This window comes from Varanus komodoensis, unplaced genomic scaffold, assembly GCF_004798865.1.
Source record: "Varanus komodoensis strain SLA01 unplaced genomic scaffold, ASM479886v1 scaffold7_3, whole genome shotgun sequence".
NCBI lineage: Eukaryota > Metazoa > Chordata > Lepidosauria > Squamata > Varanidae > Varanus > Varanus komodoensis.
This window is the reverse complement of record NW_025336480.1, coordinates 20,729,187-20,756,324: the sequence shown is the minus strand read 5'-3', so window position 1 is coordinate 20,756,324 and position 27,138 is coordinate 20,729,187. Positions and strand designations below refer to the sequence as shown.

Below are 27,138 nucleotides of genomic sequence, written 5' to 3'. Positions count from 1 at the left end.
GGGCCATATGGCATCAACTATCGTAGTAGTTCCGAATGCCAGACTACAAATGTGGCCACCCCAGTTGTGGTTCATTGCGGTTTTTCAGCCCCTCCGCGATTCCCCAAGATGACTTCTTCTTCCTCCCGCTTCAGTTTGCCAAAGCTGACTTGGTGGATGAACCCGGACAATCTCACAGTCGGCGTTCCATTTCACCAGCGACAGCCCTTCATCTCGCTCCATAGTGATGCGTCTCTCATGGGATGGGGAGCACACTGTTCCAACCTACTAACACAGGGCACCTGGCAAGCACATGAGAGACTCAATCACATCAACTTTCTCAAGCTGCTGGCAGTTTTCAAAGCACTACGATCTTTCGAACCCATGTTACGGAACCGTTCGGTACAGGTAGCATCCAACAACACGGTTACTGTGTTTTATCTAAACAAGCAGGGCAGTACGAAATCGGTACCATTGGCTCAGCTATCCATGCAGATTTGGGACTGGTGTATCCCCAGAGGGATTTTGCTAACGGCAATCCATCTGGCGGGAATACACAACCAATAAGCAGACACCTTCAGCAGGAAAATGTCGTTGACCCACGAGTGGGAATTGGACAATCAAGTTTGCAGAGACTTGTTTACCCGGTGGGGTACCCCAACTCTGGACCTGTTCGTGACAGCATCGAATTCAAAGTGCGTAACCTACTGCTCTAGGGCAGGAACGGGTCCGAACTCACTAGGGGACGCCTTAATGGTGAGTTGGTCGGATTCATTTCTATACGCCTTTCCACCGATCCCATTGATCACCCGTACTCTGGAGAAGGCTGCCCAGGACCGAGCACGGCTAATTCTCATTACATGGTGGTGGCCCCGCCAACCCTGGTTTTCGACCGCGCTCAGACTATCAAGATGCACATTCTTCCATCTGCCACAAATCCCTCACCTGATCATGCAGGGGAGGGGAACGATTCTTCACCCCGACCTCAGCACTCTCAAACTCACCACGTGGCCCCTGCACTAGTTACCTCCGCCAATCCCAGCAGGCTTTAACAAAATTCCTTGGTCCCGATGCCAGAATGCTTGTCGGTACCAAGAGATCTCACCTGACTATCCTCCGAAGCTACATCATCGCGACAGGAAATCGATTTTATCCTACAGTCCGCTCTTCAACCGTCCACTCGTCAGTCGTATGAGGCGAAATGGAAGCGTTTCACCACGTTTGCGGGAGCTAACCGTTTTACTCCGGAATCAGCTTCCATCAATAATATCCTTTCCTTCTTGCTTTTGTTGCATCAGTCTGGACTTAAACCCACTTCCATCAAGGTTTATATTGCAGCCATATCACATTTCCGCGGCCCTGTCTTGGGCTCATCAATGTTTTCCCATGCACTCATCCAACGCTTCCTTAAGGTATTACAAAATCTCCATCCTCCGATCTGTCCATAGGTACTGACTTGGCGTCTATCTGTAGTTCTCCATGTGCTCACCAAAGCTCCTTTTGAACCTTTCGCAATGACAGTTAAGACTGCTATCTTGGAAAGTAGCCTTTTTGGTTGCTATAACTTCAGCAAAAAGGGCAAGCGAACTTTCTGCCCTACGTGTGGACCCACCATACCTCAATTTCCACAAGGAAAAAGTAGTTCTACGTACTGATCTGGCGTTCCTCCCCAAGGTGGCCACACCATTCCATGTTAACCAGGACATTGTGCTTCCAGCATTCTTCCCGTCCCCATCCACCCCAATAGAGAAATCTCTTCATTCCCTTGATGTGTGCCAATGTTTAGCTTTCTACCAGTCGTGTATGGAAAGCTTCAGGAAAACTAAGCGCCTGTTCGTCAAATACTCCGAAACCAATAAGGGCGCACCTCTTTCTGCACAAAGACTATCGAAATGGGTAGTACAGACTATTGGACTAGCTTACCAACTGGCCAAGATAGATCTCCCCATTCTGCCCAAGGGTCACTCCACCAGGGCCATAGCAGCCTCCTCAGCCTTCTCGTTGGGTGTTCCACTGCTGGACATCTGTAAAGCAGCTACATGGACAACTCCCTGTACCTTCACCAAGCATTACAGGCTGGATGTCTGGGCCAGGCAGGATTGTTCCTTTGAACAGGCCGTCCTATCATCCATTCTTCACTGACGACACCAACCCACCTCCGGTGAGTGAAGCTTGCTAATCACCCATTATATGTGATGCACAGAGACCACAAAGAAGAAAGTCAGGTTACTTACCTGTAACTGTCATTCTTCGAGTGGTCATCTGTGCAGTCACACAACTCGCCCTCCGGCTCCACTCAGTGTTGAGGGACGGGATGGTAGTCTCTTTTATCGACTTCTCTGATGAGTGGCACGCTCTGCTAGGGGGCGATCTGCCAGTCTCCAGGGACTGAGGAAAATGGCGGGAGCTCCACCTTATATAGCAGCGGGGGGGGGGGGGGGGGGGAGTTCCCCCCAAAAACCATTGCAGCTTGGGTATTCTGGCCAGCAACAGGCTCTGCGCAGGCGCAGTACCCATTATGTGTGACTGCACAGATGACCACTCGAAGAACGACAGTTACAGGTAAGTAACCTGAGTTTCTCAAGCAGTAACCTGCCTTCCATGCCCAGTTGCAAATCACTTTGCAACTAACAGGACTTCCAAGACCAGTATCTGTTTAAATACAGGTGTGTGATTACACAGCTTGTTGGCTGGGGCTTGCTGGGGGATTAAAGACTGTTTCTGCAAAAACATGTTCAGGATTGTGCTCCTAATATCAAATTACAATAAAGATATGGCCTGTGAGGGGACTGGAGGTATGCACTGAAAGGCCAGGCATAAACTCTGATTTGCTTTCAGGAGATAGACTGCAGTTCAATTGCAATAGAATTTCCAAGCACGCAGGATTTCACCGGGGACATTTCCTAAGTGACAGCAGCTAAAACAGGCACCTGAAATTCTCAGTTCTGGTATGTTAGACTTGGATTGGGATGGGTGTTTTCCAGTGGGTGCAGTAAATCACGTGGGGAACACAGTGCAGGTGGACCTTGCAAACTTGTTCCAAAACCTGTACAGATAACTTGTTTGCCTTTGATCTGACACAGGGTGCAGGTGGGCTGCAAAGAAGTGCAACACAAAGGACACAGGTGGGATGCTGGGCTGGTTGTTTAAAGGGACCAAGAATGCTTGGGAACTGAGGGGAGTGGATTTGTTTTACTCGCAGTGGTGGCAGCACTGTTGCCCAGACCTTGTGCCCTCTGGCAGGTTTGCCTGCAGGCACCATGTATCACAGCATAGTGATTTTTTTCCCTTCATACTTATGTTGCATTTGATCAATAGGAACTACTTGAATTGCCAAAAGCTGTCAAATTATACTCAGTGGAGTTTTCCTGTAAAGGTTGAGGTTTATTTTTTCTCTATTCTTAAGATCATGTCTCTCCTGCATTGCCGTTGTCTGTCTTTTGTATCAAAAAAAAGCAAGAGAGAGAAAAAGGTCTTGTGTTTTTAGTTAAGCCAACTTCTATATCTTAACCGGTTTTAATTTGCTAACTTAAGTTTTATTTTTGCTGATTATTTATATGTTATCTTTTGTATGTTAATTGTATTACTTTATTTATCTTACCTATTTTATTTTTATTATTGTAATAAAATTTCAATAATAAAATTTGAATTTCCTTACTTAAACCATTCTTAGCTGATAAGAGTGATTCCTCCTTGAAGGACCAGAAATAGCACCTTTTGGGATCAACCTTCAGAACATATTTTTTAAACAGGTTTTCTACTGTTAAGATTCTTGTAATGGGGTCATTGGGTCATCTTGACTCATGGGCAGCCTCCCACATACTGGGACTTTTAAAACTTCTCTTTGTAAAATTATCTAGATAAAACTGCGACCTCCGTTGTGTCCTTACCTATGGAATTTATCATCCTGTAGCTGTTAGAGTATTACTAGAATTCTATTCTTAGCTTCCTTATTATATACCTGACTTTATATTCTGATTTCCTGAAACATTACTATAGTATGCATTTTCTAAAGACTATTAATAGTGAACTTACTCTTAGCCATGGCTGAAATGGGGTACTTAGCATTTTGCATTGAGAGGACTTCCATCATTCATTTCAGAATGAACATTCCCAAGAAAATGCTGGTGGGGTTTGATTTTGTTTTGTTTTTTGCATATTTATAGACTTAATTTCAAGGGACACCTTCATTACCTGGAGAAAATCAAGAGCTGGGTCTTATGCATAAATCTGAAGCCTTTTTGTGGATTGGGAAATACAGATGTTTTTGTTGTAGCACTTTACACTTAATAACTTATTACAGAAATTTTCCTGCACCTTTCAATATAAAACTCCAGGTTGGTTAGCAGTGTATTTGATTAAGGAATCAGTAAGAGAAGGGGACCACCCCAACCAGCCTAATTCCCCAGCAGCTCATTTCTCCTCTGCTTCAGTTGCCTCACCCCAAACAATACTTCACCAACCAATTCCTGCGTGAATTGTGCCCAGCCTCACTGGGTGGGCTGGTATGTTTTCCAGCATCTCTTTACTTGTATCTTGTAGTGCTTTGTACTAGCATAGCTGAGGTATAGCACTCAAGTGTGCCTTTTGACGTAGCACTTGTACCAGCTGCAAAGGGGTTCATACTTGTAGGGTTACTAGACAGTGAAGGTCTGTTCTGCCTAGGCCCTTTGTGGATGCACTTCCCCTACCTCAGTGAGTGACTCTGTGGAGAGCTTCTCTGACAATAAGGCAGCCCATTTATATTCTTAGCCTACTGATAATATCTTGTCATGGGACCCCAATAACCCCACTTGCTTATCCTTATCCTCAACACCTCTCTTCATTTCCCAGGAGGTGAGACAGCAGCGAACTTGGTGAAAAGTTTAGAGCTGATGGAAGAATGTACCCCTAGCTGTCAGAAGGTTTCCCTGTCAGGATTCTCATTGGGAGGAAGAGTGTAGGAGGAATCTGGTAGATGCCCAGGAAGCACATGGGCCATCTGTAGGGGCATAAATCTCTCACTCTTCTTTGGGTTTTTGCTAGAATAACCACTCCCAGTTGGACTCCCATAGTAGCTCAAGCTTTGCCTAGCTCCATAATATGGGAAACAGGAGAAGGAAATGTAGACACTGCAGCTCTGTTGACCGAGTGCCAGAAAATGAAGGTGGCTGATTCTGTCAATCAGTGGTATCTCTACATGGTCTGGGATCTTTGGCTTCACCTGTAGTTCCTTCCAGTGAGTGATGGAACACAGGGGGGTTTGGAGAGGCTAGGCAGCCGGAAGAATGCCCACCATTCTCAGCAAAGTTTCAGTGTTGAAGTTCTGTCAGCTGGTTAAAGCGTGACTTGGAAGCCCTTGCCCTGGCCACTTAGCACCAGGCTTTAAAGAATCAATTGTTGTGATTCCTTTGAGAGATTAATTTAGTAAAAGTCTTTCTATGAGTTGAGGGAACTTGATATAATTTGAAGGGCCCAACTGGCATTTTAAATTGTAACTGTGAACAAGGAAAATCATCTTAATAAACCAGAAAAATAATAAATAAAAATGAGTTAGCCTGAGTAACGTGGTCTTGACAAAACAGAAAGGGTCAGGGACTTGACACATGGGGGTGAAATGCTTACCCGTTTTTAAACATATACTTTTCTTTAAAAATTGGGTAAAAAAACTGATATCAGAGGAATCTTGTACTTAGCCTGAGGCCAAAGTTACTGTCTTAGATTTGTGGGAATTTCAAGATCATTCATCTTGGAAAAAAGCTCAATTTCAGAGCAATAAATATTACTGTATTAATATAAACTTAATGTTCAGACCTATTATCCCTGCTGTAGCCCTTTTTGTAGGGTTCAGTGCTGGATTATATAGCCAGAGTTATTGTAATGCTAACAGAGCTGTGCCTGGTGAAGAACACCCCCTGCAGAAGAATGCTTCTCCATGTGATATAATTTGGAATGAAATACTTACAATTGGATTGTTTAAGAATCACCTGGATTTTTGCTAGCCATCAATTAAAACAGAATGGTGCATCTTCCAGAGTAAGGATGTAGGTGCCTGCCCAAAATGTTTTCCAAAGACAAATTTGGATAAGGTCAAACAGGTGGTAGAAGTGCCATAAAACTGATCAATTAAACATTAGGAAGGAAGAGCTTCCATTAAAAAGGTCTGAATTGAGGAGGTGGGAAGGTCAGCAGAAATGGAAGAGGTGGTACATAAGGTACTGGTTTCTAACTTGACCCCCACCCATTTAAGAAAGAAGGACCAAATTCCCACCAAGGTTGCACTCAACCAGCTAGGCAGCAGCATTTATATATTTGATAATGTACATCCTGCCTATCTTCCAAGTGTAACCAGAAGATTAGTAGAAACCATGGCAAGAAACACACCCCAGGTCCCAGGATCCATAGATGTTTTGCCAGCTACAAGCTCTAGACTCTATCCATGTGCCTAGTCAGCCAACTTACCTGTTCCAGTTAAGGTGAGCCATTTTGATCATGCTAAGATAGAACTGCCAACAGTCCTGATAGCGTAGCCAACTGATCTAAGTAACAGGCAGAATCATCAAAAGAAACAAGCCTGACTTTGGTGCTTTTAATAATTTATTTTGAATTTATGTAAACATCTGTTTATGGCAGAAGGATAAACAGCAGCAGAAGGATAAGACCAGCATGTTCCATCATTCTTGGTGTCTTCTCCATATTTAATCTGTTAATCCTGGCTGCCCCTTCTCTCCAGTCAGGTGTAGATTATTTGGCTCATGGGAAGCCTTTCTTCCATGTCTACCTCTCGGAAGTCATGACTGCTCTAGGGTGAGCATGTTGATTCCCATTTTGGAGAAATCTTAGACTTTTAACCCAATAACCCTGGCAATTCATGGTCTGTCTGTTTCCTCTTGAATAAGTTGGAGGGCTCATCTGAACTTGGATAATCTCATTGTTCCAGTACTTTTAGCTGGCATGGTGCCCTAGGGAAAGTATATCATCTTTCAGAAAGAACATGTGGCAGGTATTACCACAAAGGCCAAGGAGGCATGAATGTTTTAGCTACCATCCATCCCTAGGAACATGCTGAGGAAGATTTGTTTTCTTATTACCATAATATGCCAATAAAATTGTATAAATTAAAAATAAGCCTTGGAATTGTTAATGAAGGGCGGTGTACAAGCATTTTAAATAAAATCAGCCATTTATAATTCATTTCACTTTATACCACCCAACAACCGAAACTGTCTTTGATTCTTGTTTTTATGATGTTCTGTAAACTAATACAATAATATATAAGAAAATGCCATAAAATCTTATAAAAATACAAACATGTTAAAACAAATATTAAAATGAATTGAAAGTGCATAGTGAAGATTAGCCCTGTTTAGAACAACAGTGACACCTGGGACGGCTATTCCCTTCAAGCCCTTGGATATCCAAGTATTTCTTTGAAAGCCTTGGTATGAAAGACCATCTTAACCGGTACCAACAGGACGACAAGGTTGGTAGTAGGTAGGCCCAGGGAGAAAGGTAATTCCATAAATGGGGAGTACCCTCTCTTGTTGCTGCTTTCTGAATCTCTCTTGGACTTGACATTTGGAGGAAGACCCCAAATATTGAGCTTAGTGCCCCATAGACTGCAACTGGAACAGGTGCTCCATCAAGTATTATGGTCCCAAGCCATGCAAGGCATTACAAGCAGTACCTTGAATGGCATGCTGCTGGGACAGTTTGTGCGTGATTTGCCTTCTTTGGCCCAACTGTTCTCATGTCTGCCTGGATTTATAGTGTCATTTTTACTTTTCTTTTCGTTTGCCTCTTGTCTGAACAGCTCATCTTTGGCTTTCTTTCTGGTTCCCCCTTCTGCACTTTAGCATGACAAATGAGCATGATTGGGGGAGTTTTAATTTTTAAGGAACTACTCTGTTAAATAAAGATCAGGCAACTTTCCATGCCTGGTATCTTGAATGAAAATGAAATCTTTATTTGCTCATTTTTGCCAGTGTGTGTTCTTGAAGCAGCTTCAAACATACTTCATAATTTCCCCTTTTCCTCCTTGAGAAATCCAAGTGAATTAAAAGCAATTAGAGCTTCAAAGCCAGCTACATTTAAAAATAGTGCTATTTTCCCCCATGCATCTTTTTCATTATCATCCTATGCTTTTGCAAACGGCAGTTTGGATTTCTTCCAGCCTTTTTCTTCCTCATTATTTGATAACTTAGTTGTGACTAAAGCCTTTAAAATACTTTGATTATATAAATAAATGCTACTTTTTTGCTTTTCATCTGAGTCCTCTGTGCTTCTTTGATGTGACTCACTTGTATTTTTCATCAACACCTGTCTTCTTCACCAGCAACTTCTGCTGTTACACTTTCGGCTCTGTGGGCTGCAGTTAATACAGGATTAGATCAAAATTAGGCTGTGTTGCATACTTAGCCATATTTACATAAGGATGCAGCAATAGCTGATTGGTTTCAGCTTCTTCAGAGTCTTTCTTCAGCTATCAAGAAGCCCCTAAATCACAGTTATGCACTCTTCATGGCATCCTTCTGGCACCCCGCTGCAGTTGATTCTGGTACAGTGGCTGGCCTAATGAAGGAAACTCAGGGTCCAACTTTTTTCTGCAGCCTCAGGTTGCATGGGGTCTCTTTCTTTCAGAGACTGCTTGCCTTGCTCCTGCCTGCTGGTGACCTTGTGTCCCATTTCTGGGAAGTACTGACAACCAGCTTTAATATCCTGTTGGGCAGTTTGAGTTCAAGTATGCTGTTCTGTCCTTGGTTGGCATGGTGGATGGCTCCTGCTCCTGGAGCAAGACTATACATGCAGGGCAGAAGCAGGGGGGAACATGCACAAGAGAATGGGTGGACAGGTGACAGAGGGCAATTCCTTCACACCTCTATCCCATTCAGTCACCTTTAATTCCCAACTAGGCTCAAAAACCAGAAGCAAGCCCAACCTAAAGGGGAAATAAGGGGTGGGGGAAACATTTGCAGGGAGGACCAGCAGGGCCTGAAGGGGCCACATAGCCCTCCTGCAACACCACAGCTAAGGCAGGCTTAGGAACGTCTATTTGGCCGGCTGGTGGCCTGCCTTGGCTAATTGTCTGGGATTCATAAACTATAGTTTACCAAGCTGGGACTGGCAATCAGGGCTGGGTGCTACTCCTGTCATGTGCTGCAGAAACCCTCAGAAGAGTTCTGCCGCTGTGGTAAAAGGAGGTGTTTGGAGCACATTCAAACCATTCTTACCCTTTCTGAGGCTGAGATTCCCAGAGCAACAAACAGATATTAGAAATAGGGCAGTTCCTGTCTACAGGCTTATAGTTTGGAATTGAAGAGGGGAAAGTTGATTCAGTCATTCAATCCTGAGTTGCCAAGTTCAGCCAGTGACGAAGTTCAGTCGGGACACAGTGGAGAGGCTGTGCGTTCATGTCCTCTGAAGACCAGTTGGGGCTAGGTAGGCTGTCAGCTCAAGCTGTATAAAGGCACAATAGAGGAGCGCTTGTCTGCTGCTTCACTTCCCTCTGCTAACTTACTCTTTCTGAGATGAGAGACCCATTTCAGTCTGTCTCAGGTCTCAGCCAGAATGCCAGGCTCTTGCCAGTGGTGCTGAGGGGCTATGTGACGGTGTAGCCCATCTTTGCCTTGATGGAGCAGGCATTGGAGTAAGTATTCCAGCAGAATGACACTGAGAAATTGCATGATGGCAATGGAGCACAAACCTTGCAACCGTTTGTGACCCCTAAAGAAAGCCCCAGTGCTTCAGCTTTCAATCCTCCTCCTCTTAGAAATAGTTCAGGAAATTGCAAAGATGGGGTGTGTGCACATGCGTGTACACTTAGTTCCGCAGTTTGTTCCCAGACCACTCTATGGCAAGGGCAAGATTCTTTAAAAAAAAAAAAAATCTGAAGAGTGAAATGGGGTGTCTTCTGTCAGGTTTTGGTGTAATTCATTGTGGGAATCAGGATGCTGAAATATGAGGAACTACGCAACTGGCCTATAAAATGCAGAATAGTCCTCCGATGAGTCATCTAGTACAATGCAGTATATTTGTCAAGGAGACTGAATCATACATGGGGGAAGCTACTTTTCTACTAACCAGCTGGTACTCGAGTCAGCAAGGCAGTCCATTTTGTCATATGGTTTACTGTGGCGAGAATGGTAAAACGGTGCACACGGGCATAAAATGTAGAGGAAATGGCATCTGCTGGCAGGTATGTGCATTCCCCTTCTCGACCCTGTGTGCATGTGGGTGTTAGGATTTTTTCTTTTGCCTCTTTTAGTTGCGTATAAAACAAATCTGCATACCTTGCAGAGGTCTGTTGTTGTAGACTGGAAGGCACATTTTAATCTCTTACATTTTAAAGTGTTGTATTAATGAGGGCAACTTGTGCTTGGAGGAACCTTGAAATGAAGAGAGAGGATGAATGTTACCTGTTTATAAGCACTGTAAAGGTGGAAAAAGGGAATTGGGTTCTGGAGAGCAATGCATGCCATTTGGAGTGCAGTTCTTAATTTATATGTTAGCCATTGAATAATTACCCAGGATTTACTTTATGAACATACCTATCATGTTTTTTAAAATGTCTGCCAGATCGGGGTTGTGTGAAATTAGCCTGTGCTGAAAAATATAAGCCGTAACAAGAGAATGTTGTTGTTTAGATGTGGGGAAGATATAGAAAATGGTTGAATTTGGCCATATTATATACTCTTTGGTTCATACTTTGCAAAACAATATATTGCTGGTTTTGTCTGTGTTGTAGTTTGCTCTGTCCAGCATTTTTTAAAACCTGCTATGAATGCAAAAGACAAATGAATATACGGATGGAACATTGCATGGTGACACTTAGGTATTTTGCTGATGGCCTGATGGTAAGAGTTGCTGATCCAGGAAGCAGCTGCACCTGTGGAGCATAATAAAGCATGATGCCATGCCAGGTTTCCTGGCTCGATATCCCATTGCAAGCCAGCAGTCCAAAGGCTGTCTTGGCCCTTCCAGACCACACCATGGCTTTAAGCAAGCTGCACGAACAAAAGGTCATTTTATAATGGAGCCCAGCTGCACCTCTTTGTGTACCACCTTTAATTCTTATAGTATCAGTTCTGATAAAATCCTGTTTTTCCCTGTCACAATGATGAGGATAGCTTTGTAAACCACCTTAGACTCCTCTCAAGAGGACAAAAGATGGGATAGAAGTGCGGCACAGTCATCACTACCATTATCTTGCCCAAAGACAAAAGTGGATTTCTCTGAAAACCTTATCAAATATTTGATGGAACATAAACAATGCTAGATAATGTATCTTATCTGATCAAAGAAGGCATTCAAGTTTTGAGTGTATTGCTTGGAGCACTTATTAGTTATGCCTTAACTGTTAAAAAATACTGAGATTGCATTTTCTTTTAAATTAAGGCACATTTAATAAGTAGTATGTGAGGTTTTCTCTTAGTTTGCTTCTTCCTAACAGCATCTAAACAGGAAGCCAAAGATGTGCTCTCAAGCCATCCTTTCTGCAAGGGACTTTCCATGTGTTTTGAAACCCCAGGGACTACTCAAGTAGGTAGCATGTAATTGAGCTAGATTGGTTTCATTGGCTTTGCTTAGAATTCTGTTGTTGTCATAGTTGTGTTCCTTTCTTCTTTCAGTTTTCCCAAATAACATTTTTACGTATTGGGACATTTGGCCACATTGTTTTTAAGGATAATTTATCTCTAAAATCTTCCTCACATGCAAGACTGCATGGTTGCGAAGTTATTTGCTTGTGTTGTTAGGATTTTCTTTCTTTTTTATTTTTTTCCCTTCGAGTTGGACTGAAGAGAGGTCCTTGGCAAAAGGGCTTAGAACTCACTATGCAGCCAGGCAGACTAGGTGGCTCTGGCTGACCTAATTATCAGACATTTGTTTCTTCTGCTCTTGCTTTTTGTACTGCTCTCTTTAGGAACAGTTCTGCAGAATTTGGAAACTTGCGTGTTCTTTTGGTTGGTTCTAGTCATGTTCTTTGGGATTTTTTTTCCCATGGCCAGCTCAGCTATCTTGTGGTTGTGATTTTTGGTTTCATTTTTAGTATGCCTTGGATAATGCTATCTTCAGTTATTCAGAATGCAATTTGTCACCATAAATAAAAGACCTACTTTTGCTCCTAGAGATGCAGTCCATTGTCAAAGACAGATGGTGGTGGAGATTGCATTGGTTAACTTTACTGCATAGCCCATGAGACTAATTCTTATTTCTAGGATCAGGGTTTTTTTTTATAAAATTGCAGAATGGAGTGGAAGGAGGAAACTCTTCCATATACAAAGAGGGAAAGAGAGGAGTTTTCCTGAAGCCCCACCTCAGCAAATGAGACCTCTTAAACACTAGAGTTGTGTCTTACATAGGGTCTGCCTCCAGACAACCATCCTTAGTGCATTCACCCTAAACATTTTAGGGAACTTCACACTAGGCAGAATTAGAAATGGAATAGAAATAAAATTGCCAAAATCTTACTTCCCTTATCCAGATATTTTGTGCAGCTGCACTTGGAATACTATGTTCAGTTCTGGTCACCTTACCTGAAAGAAGAACATTACTGAGTTGGAAAAAATACAGAGAAGGGCAACAAAAGAATCAGGGAGTTGGAGCAGCTCCTCTATGAGGAGTGGCTACAACAACTGGGACTGTTCAGCTTAGAAAAAAAAGATGAGCAAAGGAAGACCTGATCGAGGTGTTTAAAATAATGCATGGTGTGCAGAAAGCAGTGAGGAAGACATTTTTATCCCTCTTCCATAACACTTGACCCCAGGGTCATCCCATAAATCTGATTCGTGGGAGGTTTAAGACAGATAAAAGGAAGTACTTCATCATGCAGTGTATAGTTATGGAATACCATGGGAAGTGTTGATGGTCATCTGGATGGATTTAGAAAGGGATCATATGAGGGAGGGAAGTATCAGTGGCTACTAGCTTTGTGGGCTGCGTGCTTCCTCCTTTGCCAGAGCTGGCAAGCCTGCATACACCCGTTGCTGAGGAGCTGGGCAGGAGGGTCCTGCACCCATCCTGCTTGAGGGACCCTGTGGGCAGCTGGTTTGCCACCAGGCACACAGTGCTAGACTAGTTGGACCTTTGGTCAGATCTGGCATGACTTTCCTTATGTTCTTATGAAATAATCCATTCAGTGAAGAAAAGTATTGCTGGTGAGCCTTGTCATTTTCTGATAGGTTCTTTAATGAACCAGCATGCCTGTGCTGTTGAAATAAAATGCTTTAGTGAGAAGCCCAGGAATTCTATTTGCATGTTTCCCGTAAAAGAATGCATTCCACCTGGTGCACCATCCATGCACTGCTAATATAGACGAATACGTAGCTTGCAAGAGGATTCATCGCTATTTAACTATTTAACATTTGGAGACTCATAGCCTTGTGTAGCATACCAGATACTAATACACTAATGATGTTAGAAGGCTTCTCCAGAGTGATTGAATGTGAAACCTTTCAATTCTCATGGCTGGCTTATCTTAGAGCAATCTTTCCTCCAGATGTGCTTGATGGTGACCCTTGTCATTCGCAGCCAGCCTTCTCTCTTCTCTATTTATCACCAAGCATAACTCTCCTAGATAGCAGCTGAGAAGGTCATTTATTTTTGGCCACCACTTCTGCAGAATAGTTTGGGTTGACTGTTGTTGTTTCTTTAATTATGGCTGGTAGTCATTCTGTTTCAGTGCCAATTAAGTGAGGTTTTAAGTCAATGTTTATTGATTACCTCTCAAACATCTAATGTAATAAAACCTATTGCAATTCTGTACTTTATACCCAATGCAATGGTAGCATCAGAAGAAAGTATGTGAAATAGTTCCTCCAGCTTTGAGACTGTAGAGTTCAACTGTGCTCTTTAGAAAATGTGTCAAAGAAGTCTATGGCTTTAAAAATCACTTACACATCACCCAGTAAAATGTGCTCTAAGTAATCGATCAATCTGGTTCATTCTTTTTGACAGTTCTCTCATGTGTATGCAGATACAAAATGAGAAGTTGAAAGGAGTTATTACAGATTCTGAATGAAGTTTCAGCCATTAATTTGCCTTTTTATTGGATTCCTCCTTCCCCTTTTGTTTGTGCCAATTTAACAACCTCCACCTTTAACCTCTGACACTGTAATGGGTGCTTTAAAGCCAGATGATTCTTCCACTGTAAATTGTGAAGTCATTAAGAGTACTCCATTCTTAAAGCTTATTGCTCTGCCAAATGGGTTGTTCTATGGTTGATATTTCTGGAGGAGAAGTCAGGGTGTTTGTGCACTGCGAGCTCAGTGAACTCAGTTGGGTCATCGCATACAGCAGAAGAACACAGGGTTTCATGCAAAAGTAGTACAAAATAACCCAATATATATTAAAAGCTAGAACTAGCAGTGTTTGGGCCCAGAAAATCACATGCTTGTTAATTTCTCATACTTATAAAAATAGGTTCTGAAATAATTTCAAAGGACAGCATGTGCCCAGTGGGAGGAATAATGAACAACTCCATAAAGTATTCTACCGTTTTGTCAGTGAATATAAATTCCATTTGCTGATTACCTTGAAGCTTCTGTCATTTTGGGGATTGGGATATGTCATGGGCTTTGAAATGGAGATATCCAAATTGTTTTTTTGTTTTCAAGTTTGTCTTGCCTTGGCTTATGAATTCTGCTCTAAATTATGTTGAAAGGAGAGTTTATACATGAGAAAAGCTTTGCTGGACCAGACCAAAGTCCTGTCTAGTATCTTCACAGGCATAGCAGCCAACCAGGTGCCTATGGGAAAGCTAGAAGCAGAGGATAGTACCTGATCCCTTTGTTCTCCATTTACTGGTATTTGCATACATCCCGTTCTGGCAGTAGCACATGCCCATCAGCACTAGCAGCTTTACTGAAAGTTTTATCCTCCATCAATACTCGTACATCCTATCTGCTTTTAAAGCATTCCAAATTAGTGGCTAGCAGTACATCTTTGGTTAGTACCTATTCCTGCTTAACTGTCCTGGATCCAGGGCTGTGGAATCAGAGTTGTGGAGCTGGAGTCAGAAGCAATTTTTGGGTTACTGAAGTAGTGTCAAAGTCAGAAAAATGTGCCAACTCTGACACCTAATAAATTATAAATTGTAATATAAATAGTATGTTTAAAATGTTGTATTTTACAGATAATAGTTTAATCTTTTTTCAGGTTGTATTTTCAGGATATATTTTAATTTAATATATTAGTGAAAGCAGTGCCCCATGAAAAAAATCACAGTGGCAAAAATATGCCAACGAAGTTGGCTGTTTTTGAATACTTTAAAAATAACAGATGGGAAATATTATGTATGTTGATATATTATAGAAGATGATTGTGAAAAAGCATGAGTTGCAAAGATTAATAGTTTTTGTGGTTCTGATAAAAATGCACCTACAAGGGCATCAAATTTAAAAAGATACTTGTAGCATTTTGTAGGCTGAATGCTTTCAATCAGTATATATCAAGTACTGATATATAAGTAAAGGAGTCAGAGTCAAAGGTACCATAAATTGAGGAGTCAGGGTTGGAGTCTAAGGTTTTATGTACTGACTCCACAGCCCTCCCACCGTTTAAGCTTTATGCCAAGTTTAAGCTTAATTTGGGTCCTCAAACTAAGGCCCGCCAACCAGATTCGGCCTGCCATGCCCATTTAACCGGCCCACCCCATGGGTTTTGCACTCGCAGGGCGTGTGCGGCTTGCTTGCGAGGAGGTCGTTTTGGACTAGCTCGGGGAAAACAATCTCCTCATGAGCAAGCCGACACCTCACTGTGTGTGCCCAGCAGCAGCTTGCTTGTGGGAAGATCGTTGTGGACTCAATCGGAGAAAATGATCTCCTCGCAAGCAAGCCAGCGCCGAGCTGTGTGGGTGCCCAGCGGTTGCTTGCTCGCGAGGAGGTTGTTTTGGACTCAATCTCCTTGCAAGCAAGCTGGCTCCTCGCCTCGGGCACCCCATCCCTGCCTCGTCACCAGCCCGCACCCACCGCTGGCACCTGTCCACTGGCCCCCTTTAGAAACAGTTTGAGGATCCCTGCTTTATGCGATGGCCTGTGCTTGTAGTACTGAAAGCAGGGGAAGGGACTTTCTTCTCCTCCTCTCTGGATTTTGCATCCTTTTTCTAAATATGTGGGCCCAAATAGTTTTGTAGGAGAGTTGTTCGAGACCTTAATCATTGTAGTTGTTTATTATTGTTTTTGTAAGGATCTTGAGATTCACTGGAATATTAGACAGTATATAAATGTTTTTAATAAATAACAGTTGGCCTTTCCTGCTCCCTGTTAGTTGTTGTTGTCAGCATAGCTATGGGAACTATCCACCCTCTTGCCTAGATCAGCTGCTGAGCCTTCATCCTCACAAGCAGATCCTTGCTCCTTACTCATGTAGCTTCTTCTTCAAGAGTGCATCCTGGCTGGAAAGGGGTTCTGGTGGCAAGGTGGACATCCCACTGAAGACTTTGTGTGTCCCACCTGGTTGCTTACTGTGGTATTCTGCCAATCTGTGGTGGAGGGAGGAGAGTCAGGCCACCCCATGGCTTGCAACAAGATTGATTGTGGTGTTGGGGCCTTGAGGTGAGACATCCCTGCTGGAAGTTCCCCTCTGTTTGCTTCAGAGGTGAGAGGTGTGCCAGGAAATCAAATCCTCCTTCCAGAGAGGTCTCCCATGAGCTTGAGCTCTGCTGCAGGAACTCCCTGGCTTGTTCAGGAAGAGCTCCTCCTCTCTAGCCCAGCCTTGTCAGCGGAACTCACTGAGGAACTCACAGCACATCCTCACTGGCTCTGCCAAATGCTTTCACCATTTGTGCTTTTGGGATGCACAGCCCCCTTCTGGTAGTTGCAGTATCAGAGGGGGCACAGGGTCATTGTTTAACACTGCCTTTGTTGGCATGGCCAGGTTAAAGGTCTGCAGGTAGCTTCACTTGCCATGTGATCTGAGCCATACAGAATGGGAGCCATCCACAGCCTCAGACAGTTCTGTGGCATAATCAACGGATCTGACAAAGGGAAGGGCTGCCCTTTCTTATCCTTTGATATGTATTGTGATTGGTTCATGCCAGTTCTTCAAAGTCACATTTTTTGCAGGCTGCTATTCTGTCTTCAGAGCCTTCTGTGAAATACCAGACAGAAGTATATATGGTGAAGAAATTTTTTTACGGACGTGAAGGAATTTTTTTACAGACATGAAGAAGCAAATCTGCACAGATATGTCTCAGCCATGTCAAGGGATTTTCTGCCAGTCACCCAAAATGCACAACCAGGCGAACCTGCTGATTTTGTGTACTGTCCACTTCTACTATACCAGCAGTTGTGACTGGTTATATGGACTCCATCCTCTGGCCCTGCAGCCCATTATGGCCATGTTGACTCCAGTTCTTCAGACAAGGATTTGCTCCTGAAATATGTGCAACAGGCATTCCTAAAACACTAAGACCCATTAAAGGAGGGGTAAAACTAAATGATAAAAAAGCAGGGTTACTAAGACATTGATTAAACTCACAATGATGATGTTGACAACAGCAGCAGCAGCAGCATGAGAGGAAGCTTTAAAAAGTAACAAGAGTTCCAAGCTGAGATCACTTAATAATATCATGATCATTACATGAGAGATCTGCAACCCACATTATACAGGATAGCTACTTCCAGAGGCCTTGGTTGGGAGGACTGCCCTCACTTACAGGCAACCTCTAAGCTGAAATGGCTGTCCAGCAGCACCAAGAGACCACCAGCAGTCATGCAGACCCCCCAGCAAATCAGAGAACCCTATTCTGATAGCCAGTAACAACAAGCCTATCAGCACAAGTTCATTTTATCTGCTTTTATGTGACATCATCATCTGGCATCTGTTTGTTTATTAATTAGATTTATATCCTGCCCTTCTCTTGCATTGTTCATTGTTCTCTTCCAGCCGCGCTCAAGCTTATCCCCACAACAACAGCCCTGTGAGACAGGTTGGGCTGAGAGTCTGACTGGCTGAAAGTCACCCAGTTGGCTCCATGGCAGAGCAGGGACTAGTACCCAGGTCGCCTGAGTCCCTGTCCCATACTCTTAACCACTGCACCACACTGGCTCTACGTAGGGCAAATGGGCAGTCTTGAGTGAAGATTAATTCAATATGCATTCGCCATTTTTAAAAACTCAGGATAAATGGGAGAACATATCAGTATCCCAGGACACTCTGTTGCTTACGTAATTGTCACTGTTATTCAACAACGACTTTAAGGGTGATTACAGCATGAAATTGTTGCTAGAATTTATTACGATGATTGATTCCATTTCTTTTAGGATTCAGTTAAGAGCAAAGTGCAGATAGAAGGAAAATTGGTGGAACAGCTTTTGCAGTTGATCAAGGAGCTGGCGTAACTTCCCTTTGAGGAAAGAATAAAACATTTGGAGCTTTTAAGTTTTGAGACTTGGCAAATGATAGAAAGGCAGAAGAACATGCATGTATGGAAACAGTGGGTGGGAAGAAGCTTTTTTCTTTCTTTTCAGTACTACAAGCTGGGATTGTCCTGTGAAGCTTCCCATTGCTAGTAGCTGGGAGACCCTGAACAGAAAAATACTCCCTCTCTTGTGCCCTGTGTGTGAGCTTCCAGAGCCATTCGCTGGGCCACTGTAAGGCACAGAATGCTGGAACAGTAAGCCTTTGCTCTGACATAGCATAGCGCTTCTTGTGATACAAATCTCCACTGTATCTATCTTGTATGCAATTGAACTTTGCCTAGAAACATCACAAATTGACCTCTTATATATTGTGGTCTTTTGGCCTGGCTGTTCACATATATATATTTTTTTTTTAAAAAAATCTGCTTTCTTGCTGGATGTCTTCAGGTGGCAAACAAATATTGGCTTTATTTGAGGACACTTTGGAACACTGTGACTCAGTGTTTTCAAGGCTGGTTTGTTGTTGGGGTGGTGGTGAAGGCCTGATTCTTTTTAATGTTCTTCCCATTTGGTTGGTCAGTCAGTCTGGGTTTCAAAATTCTTAACTGGTTTTGGGCATATGATGCAGTTTAATTCATCTTCCCTGTAGTGGTGTATGCATTTACCTTCCAATTGTGGATATATTTCATGGGTCCTTGCCCTCTTAACACTAGTCACAATAAATCTGTTAAGCCTATCAAGTTGTTAAATCTGTTATAGCCTCATGACACACTCTTTTCTTTTTTCATTTTCTTTTTTTAGCATTGAAGGGAAAGGCAAATGAAAGGAAGTGGCACTCAAAATATTCTCACACTGCACCTAAGTCAGCACAAGCAATGTGCTTCCTGTATCAGGTTAGCCTCTCCCTTAATTAAGTTTTAGGCTAAACTGTTCTCAGGATTTAATCAGTTTGTTTTTTCTTCCAGTGTAAGACCAGTGAAAGTAATATCTCACTTAAAACATTAAACTGGATTGACTACATAAACAAATCATTGACCCATCTTTATGAAGTCCTATATACCCATTGCACTAAGTGGGACTTAACTCAAAGTATATGTGAACAGGTTTCATTGCACTTCTGGGCTCAAGCCTTGTTGAAAATTTGGGACTGTGATCTTCCATGGATTCATTAACACCACATTAATTCAACTTTAGGAGCAGTCCTATACCCACATACCTGGAATTAAGCCCCACTGAACTTCATAGGACTTGCTTCTCTGTACATATGTATAGATTGCACCATTTTAGGTAGGCCTCGCTTTCTCAGTCCTGCATCTGTAATATAGGAGCCTACTGATTCGAACAACTATTCTAAGGAAATTTAGGTATGTAAAGTCTCTCAAGTACCCTCAGCATACTATACAGGATTTTAAGATGCAATTAGGATTTCAGCTACAGTTTATTCATGTCAGAAAAGCTTAGACTTATTCTTTTCAAATTATATTTGATCCCCCAAACATTTGTCTTTTATTTTCTTTGCTTCTTTGTAAAAAAAAAAGGGGGGAGAAGCATAATGAAAAATTGAAGGATGGGAGTGCTTTTAATATAGGTATTAGTAAGGACAGGTAGTTTAATATATTACATTAATATCCTGTTACTTGTCCAAAGTCTGATGACTGCCAAGGAAAAAATAAAGAACATACCTAAGGGAAATGTACTAAAAAGTGTGTTAGATTTCCATGTATTTCAAAAAATAAATGGAAAATAGCTATATTTTGAGACAGAGTAGGATTGCAGCAGTGGAAATATTTTAAAAATCCTTTTTACAAAGGATACTGAAGTTATTTGGAATCTATTTCAGGTCAATAACAAATGCTGTATAAAATCAGTATTAATTAGAACTATTTCAAATATTTCAAAGCTTGATGGCCCATTCAATAAATTATCTGTTTCAAAGTGAGATAAATAAGATCATAAGGACTTAAAGAAGAGCCACTCTGTTCTGCCTAGTCCGAGCAATGCCCACAGGTCCCCCACAAGCAGGACATGAGTGCCCCAGCACCCTCTTGCCCATGCTCCTAGCAGCTGGTGTATATAGGCATACGGCCTCTGTTATTGAAGGTAACACACAGCCATTAGGACTAGTACCCATTGATAGCCGCCTTCTCCATGACTTTAGGCCATTTTAAAGGCCATTTAAATTGGTGGCCATCATTACATCTTGGGGAAGTGAATCCCATCATTTTATATGTTCCATGTGAAGAAGTACTTCCTTTTATCCCTCCTGAGTCTCGTACCCACCGATCAGCTTTATGGGATGATTCCAGGTTCTGGTATTATGAGGTCAAGAGTAAATGTTTCCTTGTCCACTTTTTCTCTACATCATGCATTATGATGCACACCTCTGTCGTATCTCCCCTTATTTGCTTTTTATCTAAACTAAACCTTCTTGAATGCTGCAACCTGTCCTCATAGGGGAGTTGCTCTAGCTCCCCAATAATTTCAGTTGCCCTTTTCTATACCATCTTCTAAGAGCGGCCGCACCATGCATTTGTATAAAGGCAGTATGATACTGGCATATCATTTTCTGTTACTTTCTGTTCCTTTCCTAATTATTCCTAACATGGAATTTCCCTTTCACAGCAACCACACACTGGGTTGACATTTCCACTGAACTGTCCACCACAACCCCAAGATCTCTTTTTTGGTCTGTCCCCACTACTTCAGCTCCCTTCAGGGTGCGTGTAGAGTTGATTTTGTTTTTGTTTTTTTGCTGCAACACGCATCATTTTGCACATGCTTACATAAAATGCATTTCTTGTTTTTATTCCTATTCACTCTATTTAAAAACATTCTGTTGGAGCTCTTCAGAACCCCTTCTGTTGGAGCTCTTCTTTTAACCACCCTAAATAATTAGAGGTCATCAGCAAACATAATGCAGATCCTAGTACAGATCCTCATGACAACCCAGAGTTTACATGCCTCCACTGGGAGAAGTTAGTGTTCATTTCTGCTTCATATTCTTCATCCAGCTATGGATCCTTAAGAGGACATCTCCTCTTCTTTCCATGTCTGTTAAGGCTGCTCAGGAGTATTTGGTGAGGGAATAACATACTGTATTTAGTAAGCTAGCTATTAAAAATGTTTTTGTAAGAAGTTTAACTTTGTCTTGGTTGTTTATGTCTGTACTTTTGATTTTAATATTATTATACATCCAACAGGGTTCCTAAGTGGTGAATAATAAAAGAAGAAATTACAATCAAACTTCATTACAATATTTAAAATCAAATTCTAACAATAAAGCATAGGCCCCATCAATCAGGGAATGCATATTTATGGAGCAGACACACAGTTTATTGTGCTACATTTCATCTTATAGATTTGTAAGGAAATGTGTTACTCTGATTTGACTTTTACTTTTTTATCAGGTCTTGAGACATATGAGTGATTCTAGCATAAAGGGAATCGTCTTAGTATTAACTATGCTTGCTGAAGCTCCCAGAATCAAATATAAATGCCCATTTACTTTGCAACCGTTTGACAGATTGCTATCTAGCATTTATACAAGCTTTCCTTTAGCTGAGACTATATTCACCTTATACTATGAAATAATATAGAAGTATAAATGCTATTGCCGCTGCTGTTGTTACACTGGATTTTTATCCTGCCTTTTTTTCCTCTTGTGAAAGACCCAAGGATTCTGTAGCTCCACTTTATCCTCCCAAAAACAGCCCTGTGGGGTGTGTTGGACTGAGGTATGTGACTGGCCCAAAGTCACCTAGTAAGCTTTATAGCTGAGTGGGAACTGCAGCTCAGATCTCCTGGTTCCTCGTCCACCACTCTAGCTCCCATGCTTCATGGGCCACACTGTGAAGAGAGAATGTTCTTGATGGGAGTTGACATGGGCATCCACACAATTGGGGGTTTTCATATAACATGAATTTTTGATAGAGTGTTCTACAAAGTATGCTGCTGAGTTTGAGGCCCGATTTGCTTTCCTGGTGATTGGCATGGGTCCACCCGTGTTGCTGTTAGAACAAATGACTGATTAGTCTTGTCCTCGTTCTGGATCACTTGAAACACAGTGATGGAAAGTGCTGCCAATTTGTCAGACAGCTTAGTAGTCTGGAGAGATGCATTTTCTCAGCTTCTGTGGGCACCTCACATATTCATTGAACTTAACCAGCCAACTAGCCCAAGTAAGGGCAGCCTGCAGAAATGAAACAATGCTGAAAGAACAGAGTTATTTGCCTTGCGGGCTAATAAAGTAACACCTTTAAGGGCATTTATGATCTTGATACTTGTGCTGTGGGGAGCGGATACATGGAGCAGTCCCTATCACTGGAAACAATCACTTCAGGACAGCATCAAGGTGGACTCCCTCTCATCTGTGCAATGGCCATGTGCTGCATTTCAAGAAATAAAGCCAGCATTGCCAGGAGATCTGAGCTGTTACAGAGCTCGACAAAGCAATGGCTTTGTGAATCTCCTAGAAAACCTTGTAGACCATTTATCTGACAAAAGGAGTTTTCTCCCACCATTCAAATATGCAGTAGGCCAAGCTCAAACCCTTCACAATCAACACATCTGTGACAGGTTAAAACATTTCAGTTGTTCACACAGTATGCTTACGTAATACCAGAAGTCCAGGGCCCTTGCAGCCTCCAAGGGCTGAGGTTTTCATTTGATCTTCAGTGTTGAGGTTCTGTGGTGATTTCTACAATAAGAAGCAAAAACATATTTATTTTCTCAGGAGCCTACGGCCAAACTGTTGTCAATGCTTTTGTGGTGTTCATTCTAGGCTGTGGGGAGAAATTTTGAGTATTGTGGGTGAACACTTTTTGTATTATATTGTTTTTTGATTATGCTTTTATGACATTTATTGCATGTATATTGTGCTGATTATTATTTATATTGGGGGTTCTACCTTTTATGGCCTCTATTTCTTTATGTAACTTATTTCAAGGCTGCTTTTTGTAGTGAAAAGAGACAGATAGATAGTTGTAGCAGTAATTGTACTAAACACTCCAATAGAGCTTGTTGAGAATAGAATAGGAAGTAACTTCTCTTTCGAGGGAGAAGAGTTGGTGGTTTGTGAAATTTGCCTGAGCTCACACAAGTTTCCAGAAGAGACGTTTTAAGCAAAAGGCAGAATGTTCCTCTCTGTATAGGGTTTAACCATTCAAATTGTCATGACCCAGTGACAAAGAGTTCTTTATAAAAATGATGACTGACCTTCATATTTCATTAATATGAAATGAAAGGGTGGGACGTATCCCTCTCTCAACTGTGTCCGCCCAGGTATCTGGTTCAGCACCAGCCATGCCCGGGGGTGGGGGGAGGAGAGGGGTGTCGCTTTAATTCATCGAGCTTCTCTTTCCCTTGTGGGGCTTCCTGTCCTCTTGAGACCGGGTCTAGAGTGCCTCTACCTGGCGCTGGGCGACTGAGACAGACTGGGGATTCTGCTGGTGTACCATGCACCCTTCTGCCCATCAGACTCCCTGCCTGAGCTGACAGAGATCATCTCGGACCTGGTGTTGAAGACTCCCAGGATGCTGGTCCTGGGGGACTTCATTCTCCATGCCAAGACTGTTCTGACCAGGGTGGCTCAGGACTTCATGGCCTCCATGACGGCCATGGGGCTGTCTCAACATGTCATTGGCCCGACCCATGAACGTGGACACACACTGGACATGGTTTTCTCGACGGGGCACGAAGAGGGTGAACTGAGGGTGAGGAATTTGTGTCTGACTCCCCTGTCATGGTCAGACCACTTCCTCTTGAGGTTCGAGCTCCATGGCAGACTTCCCCTCTGTAAGGGTGTGGACCCTATTGTGTTGGTCTGCCCTCGGAGCCGGATGGATTCCTGAAAGCTCTGGGGGAATTTCCGGTTGATAAAGCTGGCGCTCCTGTTGATGCTCTGGTTGAACTGTGGAATGGCCAGAGCTATTGACACGATCTCTCCTAAGCATCCTCTCCTGCTGGGCAGAGCCCGTTCATCCCCTTGGTATACACCTGAATTATGTGTGATGAAGCAGTTTGGGGGATGGCTAGAGTGTAGGTGGAGGAAATCTCAGGATGAATCTGACTGAACACACTTAAGAGCTCATTATCAAGCTTATGCTGTGGCAGTGAGGGCGGTGAAGAAGAAATTCTTCTCCACTTCCATTGCCTCCTCACAGTGCTGTCCAGCGGAACTTTTTCGGGTGATGCAGGGGCTGGTATATCCAGGCCCTAAGAAAGATCCTGTACCACCCTTGATAACCTGCTGTGACGACTTTGCCCAACACTTCAAGGAGAAAGTCGCTCAGATTCGTCACGAGCTGGACTCCACTAGTGACTCAGATTCCTCAGGGGAGGTGCCAATATTACCATCTGGTCACATATTGTTGGATGAGTTTCAGTTATTGTGGCCTGATGATGTGGACAAGGTGCTTGGACAAGTATGTATCACCACCTGTTTACTGGACCCTTGCCCATCGTGGCTACTCTCCAAAGCCAAACACGGGATTGGTGCCTGGATCCTGGAGGTCATCAACGCCTCTCTGAGGGACAGCTGGGTGCCTGCCCCTCTAAAGGAGGCGGTGGTCAGGCCGGTCCTAAAGAAGGTGTCCCTGGATCCAGAGTTGGCCACCAATTATACACCAGTGGCCAACATCCTGTTTTTGGGCAAGGTGTTGGAACGGGTGGTGGCGGGACAACCCCAAGCTCTCTTGGATGAGACTGATTATCTGGACCCATTTCAGTCCAGCTTCAGACCCGGGTATGGTACTGAATGTGCCTTGGTTGCCCTGTATGATGACCTGTGCAGGGAGAGAGACGGGGAGTGCGTCCCTGTTGGTTCTCCTGGACCTCTCAGCAGCTTTCGGTATTGTCGACCATGGTATCCTTCTGGATAGGCTAAGGGGGCTGGGACTAGGAGACACTGCTTGGCAGTGGTTCCTCTCCTACCTCGATGGCCGATTCCAGAAGGTGGTGCGGGGGGACTTTACCTCTGCGCCATGGCAGTTATGCCATGGAGTACCACAAGAGTCCATTCTGTCCCCCTTGCTATTTAACATTTACATGAAACCACTGGGAGAGGTCATCCAGAGGTGTGAGCTGCAGAATCATCAGTACGCTGATGATACCCAGCTCTAAGTCTCTTTTTCAACCGATCCAGGTGAGGCAGTGGCTGTACTGAACTGGTGCCTGGCGAGTTAATGGGCTGGATGAGGGCCAATAAACTGAAGCTCAATCCAGACAAGATGGAGGTCCTGCTGGTGGGAGGTTCAAGCCCCTGGGTAGGTGACTTGGATCTTGTCCTGAATGGGGTTGCACTCCCTCTAAAGGACAGGGTCTGCAGCTTGGGAGTGCTCCTCGACCCGGAGCTGTCTTTGGAAGCTCAAGTGATGGCGGTGGCGAGGAGCACTTTCCATCAGCTTTGGCTAATCCATCAGCTGCGACCCTACCTGGAGAACAATTGCCTGGCGACAGTGACACATGCATTGGTCACTTCCCGGTTGGATTTCTGTAACTCGCTCTACGTGGGGCTGACGTTGAAGACAGTTCAGACACTTCAGATGGTGCAAAATAGAGCTTCCAGGTTGTTGACAGGGACTGGGCGTTATTCTCATATAACCCCAGTCCTCTACCAGCTTCACTGGCTTCCCATCGGAGTCTGGGCTCAATTCAAGGTGTTGGTTATCACCTATAAAGCCCTTAATGGCTTGGGACCTGGATACCTAAAGGAACGCCTGCTTCCATATTTGCCCTCCCGCCCCTTGAGATCGGCAGCAGATGCCCTCCTCCGGGAGAGACATTAGGAAGCAAAGTACCCAGAGGAGGGCTTTCTCTGCGGTGGCGCCCCATCTGTGGAATGTGCTCTGTGGAGGTCCGCCTGGCACCGTCGTTATTTGTTTTTCAGCGCTAGGCTAAGACATTTTTATTCATACAATATTTTAACAACATTTAGTATTTATAGGTTTTAATTGGGCAGTCGGGGTGTTTCCAGGTTTTAACTGTATTTGTTTTATATTTATTTATTCATGTGAGCCATCCCGAGACTATATAGCAAGGGGACGGCATACAAAAACTCTAAATAAATAAATAATAAATAAATAATGCATTCAACTGCTTTTGAGGGTTTGTGGATCACTGACAGTTTAACTAATAAAAGCATATTCCATAGTTTCCCCAAGCCATATTGTATAAACGGTATCTCTTTTCAGTAATGAGCGCAAACCTGTTTAGCAAAGATCACTGCATTTAATACTTCCTCATATTTCTTTCTGGGGATTATATCTGGTACAAAATTAAAAAGTCAAAGAAAGAGGTTCTATTGCTATCTTAAAATAGGTAAAGGACAGTGCTGTTTCAGCAATCACTTTTCAGTGTGCTCCACAACATGTCTGCTACATGTGGGGGGAAATTGCTGTTTTCCACATAGTACCAACAGCTATATATACCTGGGTGCAGTTGCTGAATATTAGTTGAATTCAAGCAATTGAGAAAGGAGTGGTCTCTAAATGTTGACCACTCCACATTTAAACTAAACATTTAAACATCTAAACTGGGATGTTTCCAGTTTTTTATGTATTTGTATAGCTATTTATTTGTATTGGAAGCCGCCCTGAGGCTTTTGCGAACGGGGTGGCATATAAGTATTCTAGATAGATAGATAGATAGATAGATAGATAGATAGATAGTTCCCCTGTTTGCTGGATCAGCTGGAAATTCTCAAAATACCAAGTGGCCAAAGTCACAAGAGCACTGGGTGCATGTCTGCAGGGAGTTTACAGCACTCAAATCACAGGATCTGAAGCCCAGCTTTCCAGTATGTTTGAAATGAGGGCTTGTAATT

The 27,138-nt window shown here is 43.1% G+C and overlaps 1 protein-coding gene across 1 annotated transcript in view; it reads left to right on the top strand.

Annotated features, from left to right (window-relative positions):
- The window catches only part of SPRED2 (sprouty related EVH1 domain containing 2), a 52,091-nt gene that overhangs the window by 1,412 nt on the left and 23,541 nt on the right, over positions 1-27,138 (top strand). The gene's annotated exons all lie outside the window — the stretch shown is intronic.